Raw genomic sequence first — 13,079 nt, 5'->3', positions numbered from 1 at the left:
ATTGACGGTATGGCATCTTTTGCCTACCTCCTGACCGTTTACTTTAACGGCTATTTCCGTCAATCCAAAAGGCTGGAAATTAAAAGGATTTTTGTTCGAAACCCCGCAAAGGATTCGTTGTCAACGAGGCCGAGTACTATTCTTTAGGAATGTGACCCATTATTAAATGTTCGGAATTATATTCTCTCAGGCCTTGGGGAATGTCGTGTGCCGTAGTTTTCACCTTGGCTATGGGATATTTCACGGTACTTCCACGCGTCAAACCTCTAATATGGCTATCTCTAATAGCTGGTGCTACGTTTACTTGTCTGACATGAAATTCGGCTGAGAGTATATGGCAAGCATAACCGGGTATCACGAGTACCGGCCTCGTCCGTAGTGGAGTGTAACATATAGAAGTTATTTGGGCTACGTATCAATTCAATTTACCCCGTCTATGAGGTATCTATGCTGCATGAACAAATCAGAGTGTAATTTTCCAACGAGTTCTAAGGGCCTACTGGGCACACATTTTTGCCGTCGTTTCGCGAATGCGGGGTTGGAATCTTCATTGCCTAGAGAAAAGTTATTAAAACACCCTGCCTTATCTTTACTGAAATTCTGTGCTACCAAATTGTTGTCTATTTGCGATTTATCGCAGCTCAGTAGCGTTTCTATGTACGCTCTGTACGGGTATGTACCCAAACTGTCTGTTAATTCTAGTTGATTAGAGCCCGCTATTACTCTCACCTCCCGAAATAGAGAATGTAGAGTATTTGTCACGGGGGCGCACACGTCTCTACGTCTAGTCACCGTCTCCCCATCAGAGCTCATCACATTGTCACCGACTGTAGCACGACCACCCGTCGTCTTAAATTCGCATACAATTCTCAGGTAACATTCGGCCAAGTCTACATAGCTGTTGATAGGGTTATTGATATCAAACCTTATGGTGCCGTCCAACTGCCCGAGGCCTGTAACGGGGCTATATTTGGTCCAGTGTGAATCCGTCATCGTGGAAACCATACCCGGTAATGAAAATAATAATATAGTTCGCTTTTACCGCATTGCGCGTGTTCCATATCCCTCGACATCGTGACGGATGCTATGATATCTCTACTAAAATACCAAACGCCTCTTAGACTTTCTCCTACGCTTCTTTCTGCTCGGGAGGGATCCAACAGCCGGAATTCTCTCTTTTAGACGGCGCGTGCTTTTACGAGGGTGTCTGAGTACTAAGACTAACGAGTCCACGCTTATGGCTCGACGTCCCCGATGGAAATGATCCCAAAACACCTTTCATCGTGCTTTTTAAGCCCTGCTACTACACGTCGTTTTATACTTTCTGACGCTTTTGTACTACCCGTCACCACGCCGCCCACAACACCCGCAGCAGCCTTGGCTCCTCCCTCAATAGTATTTTACCCGTTGACTTTAGCAGGGGCATCGCTATTCTACCTATAGCACCTAAAATATTCCCGAGTCCAGCACCACCTTGACCATAATGCCTGCCCACGTACACCAGTATGTGATTCCCGTTCATCTCCTTACAGACTTCTTACGCATTTATCCCTCGCTTTTAAAATGGAGTATCACCACCGACCGACCGCTAGCAAATGATACGGGTCGTCCGCGATCGTCTCTTATAAGAATAGTCACAGAACGTTCTCTCGTCAAATTTTAAAGACAGATATTGAATAGGGTTCTTTTTTAACTCCGCATTATACTACATCTTTTAACATTTTCCTTTGACGGGTATCAATGTCAACAGAGGCGCCATTGCGTGACCAACTATCTGGTCGTCTATAATGTCGGCATAGACGTACATATTGTGGAAAAGTTGTTCTTGGAAAAATTGGAACTTCAGTTATCGACTACGGGGGTCGTTCTGGGGTCGAGTACGCATACACGGGTGTCGCCCCTTGCCTCGGGCACTACGGTTGTGAAACCCAGCATGGAAGCCAAGTAAGGAGACACGTCGAATCTAGGACCACAATTGCCTAAAACATGTCTCACCTCTTCAGCATCGGACCCCTCGAAATCGCTTTCCACAAAGCCCGAGGCCATGTAGACTAAATCGTCCTGGGAGTACAAATATTTACTAGTCTCTTTAGGCGTTATCAATTCTATATCGATTTCCACCCCACCCCCTGCATTACTATGTTTATGATATTCTTCACGCCACGATTGCAACCGCTCGTTGATGGAACTATTCATGGTATCTAAGAGTCTCAAGCGATCATTATAATTCCTTTGCGGCAACATTATCTGCCCCAGAAATTTAGTTTCTAAACCGAATCTATCCTTTCTCACCATGCCCTTCTTATACACTCTCTCGAGGGCGGGGACAGTCATATACGCCTGGCTGAAAGCGTTATGAGGAACGGGTAAATTGTGCCATGTCACGGGTATCTGCACAGTACTAACACCAACTCTCCAATTATCCTTTCTGTTTACCTTCAGGGGGTATGGTAAATCTACGGTGTAAGTGTGTTGTACATTATCCGGTCGAGTTTCGGGACTGGCATCGCTTGGTAGGGTAATGTAAAATCTGTCGCTTTTCATGCCGTTATTCATAATGGGCGGTGCTGTTCTCCCATAATGCTGGCGTTCGGTGACAGATGAGGGTTGTTGCTATTACTGACTTCTTAAAGGGCGGGAGGGTATCAACCGAGCGTGACAGCGATACTTTCAGTAATTCAAACAACGGTTCTTCAACCTTCTTTATATCCTCGGCTAGATCGGACGATGTGGTACCTTTCAGCGACAGGTAGCATACGATCAGCACGCATAGTAGGATGGTGTGTAGTGGTAGCTTCCTCATGCATGTCAGCCCTTTTTGAGGAAATCCTACCATGTGACTTTCTGGTAGCCATTGGTCGAATTCTTTGCTTTCGGGTATCCCTTCCATCGAACCAGTATTTCTCTTTTACCAGTAGTCTTATTGACCCTTCTCTTTAACACTTTTTCTACTTGATGCGCCTCTGGCTCGAAAGCGACTTGTAACTCATCCCGTAAAATGTTCCTTTTATAGCGTTTCTATTGTAGTCGCCGTATTTTATAGACAGTCGGCTTCCTATATCTAACTTTGTTGACCACGTGAAAATATTTCCCTGGTCCAATTGGCCTCGTAACCTTTAAACAAAATTCCCTTTACTCGTCGAAAATTCTGACTGGTGTTAGCGACAATAAGTATTTCTCACGTTTTGGGAATCTTTTGACTGCGTTGCTGCCTCGCGGCGATGTGGTTCCATACCGCTATCTCGTCGAGAATAGTTATCCGCGTCGCTAGGCTTACGTCCTATGGATGTGTGGTATCGCGTTATTGTAGGATTTCAATATTTTAGCCAATACCCGACATACCGAGGTTGGCGATACAGTGTTGAAGTATCTCCACATGCGGGTCTTTAGAGTTCTCTGAAATCTTTCCATGGCCGGAACATTTCCGTCATCGTTCTGACTAGTATAAAAACATTTCCCCAGAACGTTCCTAATATGATGCTTAAAACAACTGTTGACAAATTCGCTACCTTTATCGGTCATTAAGCTATGGAAAATACAAGGCTTAGCACGGTCCAGAATTCTTTTGAAACCGGCGGTCATCGTTTTAGCATTTTTATCCTTGAGCGGTTCGGCAAACACGTATCTACTGAACACGTCTATAAGGCATAATATAAATTTGTAACCATCGTTGACTTTGCTAATACGCGACACGTCCGACAAATCAGCCTGCCACAACTGATCCTTTCTACATATGGTAGCGGAATAGGGTGTTCTAGGAAAGCGCTTGGCGGGGCGTGGTCTATGTAGACTGTAAGCGGGCTGTCTCTTTAACCAAACCGTCACCTGAGCAGGAGTAGGTTTGACAGAACCCTTTCGCTGCCTAGCCTCCGATAATTTTCTTAAGAGGCCAACCCGTGAATCAAAACCTCTCGATACATCATAATACGTGCGTTTCAACCATTTCAGCCAGTAAGGCTTAATAGCTTTTCCATCTATTTTCTATCTCTTTTCCCTCCCTCCGGCATTGTCCGAGCTCCAACCTTCCTCATTACTTCGTTTCTTCTTCCTTCGCGACTTCCCAGGAGTGTCGCCCCCCTCGATGTATAACCTGTTTTTAATAGCACCAGTGTCTACCATTCTCAACGGTAGGAAAGCAGCTACCTCGTTGTATTTACTACCCCTTTTTTTTGTCAGTTCGTGTAATACGTCGCGCAAGGTCTCCGGTCCCAGAGACGAACCCTTATAGCTCAAAGTTCCTTTGTCCGACACCCCCAAGTCTGGATCGTTTTTAATAAAGTCTGTAATATCTTTAGCATCTCGTCTGTACGTTTTAGGTAAATCGGTCAAAACCTTAGAAAGCGTGGCATCTAGACCCGATGTTGTTACTCCCGCCGTAACCACGGGAGCTACAGTCGTTACTACGCTAGCGTCGTTTAATGGCTTCCGGGAAAATGTGTATCATCTCGACTCCCGTTTACCCTTCCACAGCCCGGGCTCTCGACTGTAAATCTAGGGCGTCTTCCAATAGGGCGTTATAGCGCAACATTTTCTCGTGTAGTTTAACCGCACGGATGGCGTCCCTATTCGCAACATCCCCTACTGCCGCTTCGTCGTCATACACAACATTTCTCATTTCATCTAAATTGTCTCGTCTTTCTTTCGTTAAAAGAGCATTTCCTTGGAGAGGAGAGTATCTTGCTCGAGACCCTGACCATTCGTCGCGAGAGGAATGTACGAGTCGGGAATACGCTGCCTGAGGTAGCACGACCATCTTAGTAAAGGAGGACATTGCGTGGTTATTTGGAGCCTGTAATAGACCCTACCACACTCGATACGAGGTTTGTTACGATTGGAGCTAAAAGAGGCAACAACAATGGTAATATACCACCCCTTTACGCCATTATTTTCCTCTTGCCAGCGTGCGAAACTCTGCGTCTCTGACATAGGGTATGAAGAGCTCTTTTCTTGCGATTTAAGCCGAGTCTCTGATCGTCTGTCATAGGTAAATTGCCGGAATACACATTAACGGCTGTCTCGCTAAAAGCGTCTATGACTTCTTTGGGTAAACAATTAATGAGTCGGCGTCTGACAGCGGGTGGGGCTCTACATAGGTAGTGTATAATGTCCACGTTGACTTTAACCCTGTTGACCGAATCGCCTTTGGCAACACCTTTTCTCTTACCACCCGGTGTTCTCTTCCGCGCGCCACAGCGCGAGGTCGACTGTAATTTACCGTTAGAACGATGCATATTTTCGATGAATTTACTCGTGTCAGGGGTAGGGTGTCGCTCTACTCCGAGGGTGTACAATAAAATGACGACAAAAACTCACGATCTTCGTATTTATGGTTATTTATTTCCTTTTCAGAACAATCTTGGGTATTGGTATAGGAGGTATTATCTGACCTCTGCTGTTGTTACGGCATCGCTCACTACCCTCGTCGCCGGGGCGAATGTGACGCTGTTCTCCGGCTGTATCACGCCGCCTCCGTATCGTCGCTGATATGGCTGTCGTCGTTATACAAAGCTACATCGTCCGACAATGTAGCAACGCGTCGCTGTCCCCAAGCGAAGAAGAACTCGTGGTAGTAGGCGTCGTCATTATCGTCTATGCTAGTACTAGAGTCATCGGCTGTAGTCGCCGTATGGCGTCGAAGAATAGTCGTCGTCATAGGTGCTGGTGCTACTATTGCTATCCTGGTCTTAGATCCTTCCCCGTCGTCTGCTCAGCATTTCATTCCCGCTTCCCCCATTCTATTCCTATTTCTCGTTTCTCTGTTAAACAGCTCAGCATTATCATTCCCGACTGACCCGGAAATATTTGTCTGGCTAAATGCTCTATCTGAGTCCTTATGGCAATCCATTTCTATGGAGCGCACGTCACTTTGTAAGTATTAGCTGGTCTGTCTGTGATATCGAACCTCTATAACTCTTGCTCTCCGCCTTTGAAAACCCTGTCGTAAACAGGTTTCCACGCACTCTAAACTCGTCCGGGCGTGTTCGGCTTAAATCTAGCAGTATGTAAGTGTGTGGTTGTGATGTAGCGGGCGTAGTTTCTCTTATAAAGCCCGACTGACCCGGAAATATTTGTCTAGCTAAATGCTCTATCTGACTTCTGTCCCGGGGATTTTCTTGTACACAACAATGTGCGTACAATTTAAGCTGATCGTTCTATGGAACGGTGTTCGCGCAAAAATATTCTGTTGTAAGTATAGTATGCTGGTCTGTCTGTGATGCGATCTCTTAACGAACCATCTAAGTAACTCTTGCTCGTCCTCCTTTGAAAACCCTGTCGACGAAACGTGCCTTACTATCATCCGTCTTACACTCCTCAGGATAGCCGCTAGCTTCCTGTTTCAGTTTGTAGAAGTTGTCGACGTATTCGGCGAACAACCCCGAGGTGTCGGCTGCTCTGTCGTAAACCTCGAACCGGGAAAAGTGCCATGCGGAGAAAATACGTCTAACCACATAACCCAGTTCTCGAACCGCTTTCTGTACTTCCACGGTGGTGTACGTACCCACCCACAATCTCTGATCGTCGGTATGCTGACACGCGTTGCTGGCATGCGTTTACGCACACGTTCGGCAGAGAGGGAAGTAAAGCTTCCCGTTAGTGCAGTATGGTAGGAATGGATGATAGAGAACCGAGGGGAGAATGTCACATTTGACGAGACCATCCAATTCGAACAGTTCGTCCGGAGGGGTTGTGTAACACGCAGGGTGAGATCACGGAAAGCGACCCGTTTACACACGTATGGGTACAGCGAACATACGTCGGCATACCGTATTTTTCTCCCTCGCTACACTTTTTGTGCAAGTGAATCCCATTAGTACGACCCCATTAAAGCGGCGTCCGAGGTTGGAGAGGCGACAGCCTCGTTAGGTAATTCGTCTTCCCTGGGCCTAACAGCTCTGTAATGACACTCCCATATGGCGTGTATGGCGAACACTTCCGCATGGTCTCGTAAAAGACCTAAACGATACATGGTATGCGGTCGTGTCTGTCTGCCAGGGTAGTGCCTGAGCCGTAGTGTACTTTGACATTCCGCTTTACGAGGAAAGCACGACATGCAACCATGCCAAAAGCATCCCAGGAATTCGTACACTACTTTGTTGTGCGGATCGTATCCGTCTACCTTGAAGGTATGGCGTCTCCCCTCGGTCGTCGTTACCGAGCAGTGGTCGTCGACGACGCCGCAGGTGAAGGATACTTCACGGTCCAACTGTAAACCCCGGTTTCTTTCAAGAGACGCCAACCATTCGGTACATATTTTAGACTGTCGCGGTTGATTGTCCTCGTACCCCCCGGGGGGTATTATAGCTATAGTGTCGGGTTTCAGGTACTTGCGTCTAAAGGTCAACAAGCAGGCATGAGGTAACGTGATGCATTCGTACAAAGGGTTAACGTCGTTAAGGGACATGAAGGCATCTATGAATTTAGCACAACCCCGTCTTAAGATGGACACATCTTGCCGACAATACTTCAAGAGCTCGACCTGCATGTTGAAAGGTGTCCTGCGGTTTTCCCTATACCACGTTAAGAATTTCACGCGATCGTCCCGCGACATGCTATCCAGATCGTAGTAATGTTTGGGTGGTAGTTTACTCTGGATAGCTGTCTGGTACACGCCAGTCTTATTAAAAAGGTGCGGAAAATATCCCTTTTCACCGTCTTCCAAAGCAAAAGTATCGCAGAACTTTTTCAGAGCTGTAGGGATATAGTTGTGTGAGTCACGGAAAAGTAGCCTACCGATATTCAAAATTTTACCCCCTGTCAAAATAACTTGCGGTTTCTGAGTGAGATGTTCTAACAACGATTTCAAAATGAAATGATTGTCGTAACCTTTAGCATAGTATGCCACGACCACTATGCTAGCGTCACAATCGACGTCATTTGCGGTAGAATTGTGATTGACCGTGTCGGTAGACTCACTCTCGGGAGGGGTGGCGATGTTCTCGGCAGTATCTCGTGGTTTCTGCGCGGGTGGTACGAGACGAGAAAAAAACAGCCCTACGAGTGTCTCGGTATGGGGACAGTCTATGACTATTTCCCATTTAAAATCAGTAGGCACACAGCCGGTTTTACTCTCACTACGCCAAGGGCATGTCTGACACAGGTATTCAGATTCTGATCCCATACACTTGCCGCAACCGGGCTGGAGAACGCATAGATTAGGTAAGTGTTTACCATTTTCGTCGCACATGGACTCGAAATCGTATAAAACGTACTTGGTCAAATCATAGTCTACGCGGTCCTCATCCTTGACGATGTCGACGGGTATGTGGCAGCGGTGCGAAGGTCCGAAAAAACTTTTACACCGATAACACACCCTATCTTTATTGTCTTTGAGACACTCGTGGTCTGCATTTCTATCGGTCTTACATTTAGGACACCAGAATTTCTCTCGTCCACAAACACGGTTGGCGATATGAGCCGCGTGACAGTCCCTCGTAGGAAACCACACCCGACACTCGACATAAGGTTGACGACAGCTTCAGCTCGCCGACGTCACCACCGCCACTACCGGTGTACCGCTATGGCGCTGTTGCTGCCTCTGTCAATCGAAAATCGTTCAGAGAGCTTTTACCCTTACGCCCGCATTTCCCACACGCATACTCTTTAGTGCATGCATGAGTATTGTCCGCCTTGTACCCTCTATGGCACACCCTACAATATTTACTATTCCCGTACAGCCCTACCACTGTATTGATGCAGTCATAGTGACCATGCGGGTCCACCTCTGGGAGTGTTAGCAGGCCACCAGAAAATATCGATACAGGGGATGTGTTCGGGCCGTGTCAAGAGGAGTGTGTGGAGCGTACAAGATAGAAGCACCATCACCGGGTGTAATGGTGTGTACATGCAAGCCAGCCTCATTCCTTAGACATGTTTTGAAGGCCTCCCAAGCGGGGCGACCTTCCATACACGCTCCGGCGGAGACCCGGCTTCGTACAAGGCGTGGCTATCGTTTGTACACCCCGCGCATCTCTCAGGAACGCTTCACGCTCTGTATATCGCTGTCTGCGTTCCTTCTTGGACACATCCCGCGGTTGCGAAGCATGCTTTAGAAAATATAGGGCTACAACAATAGCCCGACCTAGACATAAATTGTCGCTGTTCTCTATTTTAGTAAGACAACCACCCCTAGTGGTTTTACGTTTGGTAAAAGCCTCCAGCGTGATTAGCTCTTTCTTAGTCAATCGACCATTACCTCTACCTACAGCGGCGGGATTCCTCACTATGTGTAACCTTACGGTCATGGTACTGTCAAACGTAAAAGATGTGTTAGACTGGGCAACGTGTTCCATACCTCGCAATATGATGTCACCCGTGAGTTCTTCAAACCTGACGAACGGTATGGCGACGGGGTTGAGGGCGTGATGATGAATATACAGGGTGACGATATCCTGAGGGCGTATATCTAGGGAAAAAAGTAAAAGAAAAATATAATGGCATCAAGAATGCGCTTATGTCAGCTTTGAAAAGACAAGCAATGTTACAAAATTATTAGTTACCACACTGTAAATGTATAGAGCTTATGTTGTTTTTTATGCACTTACTTTCCGAGTTACCCAAATGAGCCACGAGGGAGTCGAACCCGCATGACAGGTTGTCTTCCACATCCACGCTGCTCTGTACTCTCTCCAGAAATTGTTGTAAAAACCCGAAGAGGTACACGATGTTAGACACCCTATATCTCTGACTATCCATCCGACGAAGTTCTCTGAGGAAAAAAACTTGTTGCGGCGATAACCTCGTTGTGACCGTCGTTGCGGGGAGAATGACACGGCAACCCTTCCTCTACGACCTCGATGATGTCGTCGTCGTGTTGTCGCAAAGGTTGCCCTGTCCCGGACTCTCGGCATGTGTCACTGCTGAGGCGTTGGAATTCCTCATCATCCGACGAAAAAAATATAAGTATGTCATCCTCGGAATGTTCTATAAGAGACGTGTTCGTATTTCTTACTAGTTCGTTTACGGGGTCTTCCTCGTCAACCATGATGAGAATGTTGTCGTTGTGCGCCATTTTGTGATAAGCGAGAGAGAGAGAGAGATAGAGAGAGAAGGTTGTTTGGTTTACGGGGGGTCATTCGCGGTTGTGTATGACAGGGACGATTATTATCGAAGGAGGGGGGTGTGAAGAGACGAAGGGGTGTGGACACTAGCGGCTGTGTATAATAGGGTCGATTAGAGCAACTAGACCGATTAACGACGCACGTAGGGGATTATTTTAGAAGGAAACGGATGTAGAGACGACGGGATGGACACTCACGATTGCGTATAATAGGGGTCGATTAGAGCAACTAGACCGATTAACGACACACGTAGGGGATTATTTTCGAAGGAAACGGATGTAGAGACGACGGGATGGACACTCACGATTGCGTATAATAGGGGACGATTAGAGCAGTTAGGCCGATTAACGATGCATGTAGGGGCTATTTTCGAAGGCTTCGGCACACGCGGTTGTGTATGACAGGGACGATTATTATCGAAGGAGGGGGGTGTGAAGAGACGAAGGGGTGTGGACACTAGCGGCTGTGTATAATAGGGTCGATTAGAGCAACTAGACCAATTAACGACGCTCATAGGGGATTATTTTCGAAGGAAACGGATGTAGAGACGACGGGGTGGACACTCACGATTGCGTATAATAGAGGACGATTAGAGCAGTTAGGCCGATTAACGATGCATGTAGGGGCTATTTTCGAAGGCTTCGGCACACGCGGTGGTCGAAATGATTGTGTAATAAGGAGTGGTTAGACCCATGAGTAGGAATATACGATAAACCGTGGACATATGGTGCGTAAGATAATAGAGGCGATTTTCGTGTTCCTGCGCGCGTGTCGGACGTGTATGATCATGTCTACAACGCGGACACGCTCAATTACCCTTTGGGGTGTATATGACCATTCGCTTGACCACTGTCAAATCATACAGACTACTGCTCGCCATACAGTAAGACGTACTCCTGACCAGCTCTCCGCTACTACTGCTACTACCAGGGCTATTACAACTACCACTACTACTACTAACATGGATTCTAGCAAGATGTGTGATGCTGCTCCAACAACCATGCTATACTGCTGGAAGTGTCCCCAGAAAAATGACCACATGTTTAAGAACTGTCCATTAGCGGTGTGTGGAAACAGGTGTGGGGGACAGGGGCACTGGGGAACAGATTGCCCCATGCCGTGCACCATCTGCCAACAGAGTGGCCATTACAGGAGGACCTGCCCGTCCTTCAACATGTCCTCTTCCTCCGTGATCACCACCCCACCTTCCACGCCGTCCACGACTGCCACGACTCCTACACCGACTGCCACGACTACTCCTTCTTATGGTCGTTGCTATAGGTGTGGGGACTCTGGTCACTGGGCTCCCCAATGTCCGACGGCCACATGTTACAAGTGTGGAGGGAGTGGCCACTACGCCCGGTTATGTGCGGTAGATGTCACCCCCGCCGCTAAGAAGGTCAAAAGGGAACAACCTACGACAGATGACTGGACCACCGAAGATGCCCTGGTGATCCCCGTAGAGAGGTGTGCTAAGTGTGTCGTGAAGACATCTGATATTGGCACACAGACTACGGGGATAGTGATGTCCAGCATACAGTATAGAAACATTGCTCGTAGTGTGGATGGGGGTGAAAGGGGAGGGACCTTGGGGGTGGCTACCCCTATTGTGAGGAGCATACCAACAGAGAAGGTGGAAGAAGATGATGAAGATGGAGCCCTCAGCTCTCAGGGACCTCTTGTGTATGATGACAACACCTCCCCTTACCCCTCCCACCCGACATCGGTACACTCCCCCCTCTTCATCGACGACGACGATGAAGAGGAAGGGGAACACGCCCAGCAGCTGTCGTGGGACGACGACGGCGATGGAGGAGCTTTCACTAATTTTGAGGAGGCCTCTCATAACCACCGTCACCCCTCAGAAAATACGGTGACAGTGGTTGCAGACGTGCACAGGAACGGCGAGACACCTACTCGCCGTATCCGTGTGCGCAACCGGAGAGGTCGCCTCATTTTGTGAAATGTATGAAATTGTATGTATATATTGTATTATATTGTGTTATATGTTGTATATACCTGTATTAAATTTTTTTTTGATATCGTACACATTTAGTTGGTGCTGATTCGCGAATTGTGGGAGTGTGGAAAGGTAGAAGAGAGCATTATGTCACACGTGCGCGCACGCACACACACACACACACACACACACACACACACACACACACACGCACGAACACGTACTAGACGACCATTACCCTTATTTGTGACGGTTCAATGACCACGTGACGTCAATACCGTCGTTGTAGGGCGTGACGTCAGTGTGGTAGTATATTTTCGAGGTTGCGTCACCATCAAGTGACGTCACTACCTTCGTTTGTAGATCGTGACGTCATTAGACCAATCGTCGTGACGTCATACGTGTATGACGTCAGTGTGGCCGTATATTTTCGAGGTTGCGTCACCATCAAGTGACGTCACTACCTTCGTTTGTAGTTCGTGACGTCACGGGACCTATCGTCGTGACGTCATACGTGTATGACGTCAGTGTGGCCGCATATTTTCGAGGTTGCGTCACGTTACGTCACCTCGGAAATGTGCGGTCACCATACTACTCACCCGTGTTGGATTCCACACATGGGTACAATGTGTGAAGCCCATTCCTGGTGTCCCCCGCCGTAATATTGCCGCAATATTGCCAAAACCGGCGTAAAACTGAACTCACTCCCGCATCAAACACACAGGTCGTGATGTATCTGAAATACTGTTGAAAGCGGCGTTAAAACCAATCCCTTCACCTCATCCATATGTACGTCGTCTACTAACCACCACGTCCATCGGTTTCAGTGGCCATACTGCGACAGCGCTCACAAGTATACTAACCGTGAGACGGGCGACAACGTGGGGGCACTCGTCATCAGAAGCAAGGACTGGAAGCCGAAACCTAAGGATAAACACAAAGAAAATAAATGAAACTCTTTAGTGAATGCCAGCTTATTTACAAATCAAAATGCTGTTTGAAACAATATTTGTGCCAATGAGTGTTTCATGATATACATTTGTTCTAATATACACAATTTA

The sequence above is a fragment of the Haliotis rubra genome, unplaced genomic scaffold (assembly GCF_003918875.1).
Source record: "Haliotis rubra isolate DU_JTF1 unplaced genomic scaffold, ASM391887v1 Scf297, whole genome shotgun sequence".
Classification (NCBI taxonomy): domain Eukaryota; kingdom Metazoa; phylum Mollusca; class Gastropoda; order Lepetellida; family Haliotidae; genus Haliotis; species Haliotis rubra.
This window is presented reverse-complemented; position numbering follows the sequence as displayed.